Source organism: Scomber scombrus, chromosome 16 (assembly GCF_963691925.1).
Source record: "Scomber scombrus chromosome 16, fScoSco1.1, whole genome shotgun sequence".
In the NCBI taxonomy this organism is placed as follows: domain Eukaryota; kingdom Metazoa; phylum Chordata; class Actinopteri; order Scombriformes; family Scombridae; genus Scomber; species Scomber scombrus.
In genome coordinates, this window is record NC_084985.1 from 21,738,876 (window position 1) to 21,743,875 (window position 5,000).

At 38.5% G+C, this 5,000-nt stretch overlaps 1 protein-coding gene across 1 annotated transcript in view; it reads right to left on the reverse strand.

The window, feature by feature from the left end:
- Positions 1-5,000, reverse strand: part of ube2ql1 (ubiquitin-conjugating enzyme E2Q family-like 1) — a 9,639-nt gene that overhangs the window by 181 nt on the left and 4,458 nt on the right. The gene's annotated exons all lie outside the window — the stretch shown is intronic.

The following is a 5,000-nucleotide window of genomic DNA, read 5'->3' on the forward strand; positions in this document are numbered from 1 at the left end:
GAATGAGGTTATTATGTAGAAAGATTAAAAAACTATAGCACTCATAAAAAACTGTCCCCTAGCTGGATAAGACTCATTTATTTTATTTTATTAGGTAATTATGTAATTAATGGAGTCTGCAAACAGTTATACTTGTTCCCACCCAACTTTCAAATATATGGAAAAGCATCAAACTATCATTGAGTCTTTTATATTGTTTCTGTGGGTATAGAGGTTTTCACAACCTGATTTTATCTATGAATGTATTTAGATTTTCCACCAAATTTCTATTGTGGGTAAAACCCTTCGTACTATCTGGTTACATTCATGTAAACACATCAAATTAACAGGAAATACAACAGAACTGAAAACCCCCGAAATATTTCTTTCGTTTGTGGTTTGTGGTTAAAATTTACTGTGAGACCATTTTGGGACTACTTCAACTCATGATTTCCGTATTTCTAAAAAATTCCAGACTGTAGCCTTACAGACTATAAACACCATGTCTGCCAAGGAAGCTGTTTTCACACAGTACATTTGTTTGTCTGGCTATCTTTCAGAGAAAAACATAGAAATTATGAATGTATCTTCACAAAATTGGATAGACAGTCAGATCATGAGCCAATCTTTTAGATGTTGTTGCTGATATGAATCTGAGATTTATGCCGCTAGGTAATAAATGTATTTTTGTCTGAGCTATAAGTATGAAACTAATGGAGATATAGGCTTCTTTCCAAGGCCTATGATTGTGTTTGCATTGCCTGAGGAATCAATTTCACTTCACTCCAACACGCTATGTGTAGTCATCTTTATTTCGTCATTACTTGTAGGAGTGCAACGGACAATTACTTTCATTATTGACTGATCTGCCTATCATTTCCTATATTAAACAAGTAATTAAGTGGTTGAAACTCATGAATAATTCCTATTACAGTTACCAAACACCTGAGGTGCTGTCTTCAAATATATCTTCACGGACAAAGAGCGCCAACCCCAAACACATTCAGTTTTACATTGATATTAAACAAAGAAAAGCAGCAAATGGCCACATAGGAGAAGAGAGAACAATTGCTTTTCAATTATCCCAATGTTGCTGATTAATATTCTGGTGCTTGACTGATCAATTAATCAACTATATACATCATTTAAATAACTGAATTTGAATAATTCAGCTCATTCAGCTCATTCATCCCCGCTATGGATCCCTTCCATTCCTTGGAACCAAAGTACGACATTTTAAGATCCTCCATATCGTTGCTTGAAGTCTTAAGACACTTTTGATTTTTAAGATGTTGACATTGATTTCATTTTCTGAGTCTACACTCAAATATCAAGAGGAAACTCAGAAACCAGCACATGTCAAAATATCATTAGTCTGATCCTGATGTGCATTGTCAGATCAAAAGGAAAACCGGCACTCCCTTCACTAATGCGTCTGAACATCGTCAGTGGTCGTGTCAACCTTATTCTGGAGAAACTGACTGATCTTTCGGGTTCAACATTTCCCACACAACATATAGAAACACTGAGATGCGGCCCACACGTACACATGGATGAATTTGCCAGCGAATGCACAGCCGCAGGGGAGATGTCGACAGTACAAGTGGTCTAAATTCGGGTTGACCAACATTAGATCAATGTTTAACGACAGAGAAAGGGCTTTTAAGACGCCGGGTTCAATCAGGAGTGAAGATATACCCTCCAGCATGCTAGGAAATGGGGAGATAAGTGAAGACCAGAACCGACCACTGCAGTAAATGATGAAAAGGTTGTAAATATGACAGGAAATATATATTTGAGCATATAACCCTCTTCTGCTCGGTGTGAAAAGCCTCTCACCGAGAACACTTAGACTTGGAGACATTTTCACCCAGGCGCCACCCACTTTGATGAAGCCATCCATCCTCTTGCACGCTGAGCCTAATAATAAATGTGGGATGAAACGGGGGTGGGAGAAAAATGGAAAAAAAAGAGAGGTGTGGGCGTCGCCTATGACGATAAAGCTGCCTATTCTGTTGTTGGCAGTGCTGCTAAGTCTTCCCTAAAGAAGAGCGCGTGGGAGGATGAATAGAATGAGAAACAACTGTCTTCACATTATAAAAGCGGAGGGAAAGATACACAAGCATGGAAAACACAGCCATGACAAAGGTGTGATTCATGCCAGTGTCACTACATTGTGAAATGGTTCATTTCTTGTATAAAAGTCCCCTCAGAAACAGATCTGTCATAAAGGGAAGGTCATGACAAATGGTAAATTTCTGTCCACTGGAGTTAAACAGAAATGTCTGTTGTGGTTGACCTGCTGTACATGATGCCTACTGCTGTGTAATATACCAGGTGGTTTCCTGGTATTTGTTTGTACACACTCTGTAAGGCTGCACCACTTCCCTCTACACTGATTGTTTCTTGGCAGGGAGAAAATGGCACTGATGCTTTCCACTGAAACCAATACTAATGAAATTCTTTTAGAAAGTGAACCCGTCTGCGTGCTGCAGTGCAGTACAGCTAAATATCCTCATAATATTACACGCCAACAGTCTGCGCTGTAACCTTGCACTTAGTATACGCTTGTATCCTGCTTTTCAGTAGGTAAACACTGAGTAAACCCAGCCTTGATCCCAAGGTGGAGGACCCAGGAGTTAGACATGATTATATAGTGAAACAATATCTAATTCACAAGGCAACACCATCATCTTACTTATCAGTTTCATTTTGTGCTAAAAGGGTTGCTTCATCCAAATCCCTAGAAAAAGAAACATATTTTCTCTTTCTGTTTCACCACAGAAAACACTGTCACCATTGTTTGATTGGGACTGTTTCTTAGGAAGAAAGTAGTTCAGATGAAAAGTCTGTGTATTTCCCAGAAATAACATTACCCATGTTTCTGGAAAAAAACATTGCTGGGGATTTTTCAAAAATGTCATTTTGAACAACACAATTGAAACTCCTCCATTGTATTAAGGTGGAGGTAAAACTCTCATTGATTTCTCAAAAAAATAGAAATACAATTTAAGCCAATTTATATTTATTTTAAAAACAAGTGAAAAACAAAGCTAGCTTATCGATGAGTTGTTAGCTTGCGTCAGTGCTTTTTATGCTATTTTATATCGTAGCTTTTTACTTGAGTGTTAAATATCTTTTTTCATAACATTTTAAATACAATCAAATGAAAAAACAAACTCCAAACACACTGATACTGATTTGTATTTGGAAACAAGCAAACAAACTCATCTTTACTAACATATTTTCAATGTCTTGGGTCAAGTAACAACCCTGCTAGCTTGTTACAAGCAGATTAGCAAACTGCCAGTTGACAGTTTTAGGTTACATTGTGGCACTTTTGACATTTTCCTGTGCTTCTATTTACTTTTGTGTTTGCTTACTCTGGTTAACAGCTGTTAATGTATCACTTGGATTGATGTATACCCTTCTATGTGACTTTGTACATACAATACTGTACTGTACACATTAGTAGTGTTAGACTTTGCATAGAAGTTGAATGTTTCGTTTTTATGGCTAACAGATGTTTGAGTTGTGTATTTAAGTAAAAAAAAGGGCAATAAAAACTGCCCATTTTCACACTGGTGTTATATATGGACACAATGTTCCCATATAACTCTGGTTCCTGGAATCAAATAATAATGATGGCATCACTTTAAACTATTTTTGCCTCTATATCAGGAAGGAAAAGCCTAAATACAAGATTTAGGGTGGGACTCAAGAGATTACACAAGATAAGAGTTATTATCTCTAATGCACCACAACATTACTCTGTAACTTCTGCAGTGCATGACACAACAAAGTCAAGATAACAAAGTCCAATGTCAATTCTCCGCTTCCATGACATCTGATGGATGATCAGTACGTCTCCTTGCGTACAAGCTCATCTATTTTGGGTTAAAAGTGATGCAGGGGGATAAAGGGAGATGAGGTGATAACATTGAATGATCTGGAGATTAGGGTTACAGTTTCCATTCCTGTAATAACACTGGCCTCATTTCACTGCGGGGCTTAGTGACACTCACTCTTTCAATTTGTCCCTCTGTCTCCTTCAGATACGCACACATTTTGAAGAGCTCTTCCTATTATTTCCTGTCGTACTTCCGCCAATCTCGAAACTGATCCCGATAACAAATGTCCACCACAACAATTCGTTCAATCTCATATTGGGTTTGACACATGAAACGCTCACACGATTGAAACAAGGCAGAATACGGCTGATCTCGCCACATGTATGAAGACAATTACAATTTGGAAGTCGATTTTAGCTGGAAAGAAAAAAAAGATTCCCTTTAGGTCATTTCACTTGTTTTGTGAAACCGAAGCGTGACTCATGAGGTGACTCATTCAGATATGATATGCAGCGCTCCTCAGGGACTTGCTTTCTGTTCCTCTCCACTTTGCCACATAAAAAGACAACCTCCTCTTTTCTCAAACAACTGGTCCACACAGCCTTTAAAATGGAAAACAGACCGAATGGGTAACACCAAAGCAGCGCTGGATGAAACGGCCTATAATACAGATTACCCGACTGACAAACACAGATAATGCACCGGTTGGCTACTGTCACAGAGCACAGCTGATATGCTTTTCTCTTTTTCAAATTACATGCATATCTTCACATCCCACCATATGGTGGCTGTCACCACCTCAAAATGGCGGCTGCTGCCTTGGATGGATATTGTTACGGCAATTGGCCGTCATTAAAGGTGTGATTACCATGGTGATCAATGGCAGCGAGGAATGTAGCCTGAGCTGAACATCGTGGTGTCATTAAACCAATCACTGTGAGCATCTTGTACTCGTTTTTACACTCGAGAGAAACCAATTTCTCATTGGTGTGTTCTTTATGAGGAGAACATGTGGCAGTGAGTGTGTGTTTGTGTGTAGGGAAATTAGATGTACTCTGTTTGTATGCATCTGAAAACACTGGCTGTGTGTGTTAGAAAAGACAGAGGAAGAAGCTGTGCGAATGAGAGACACTCAGAGAGTGAAAATATGCTTTGTGAATATGGGTATTG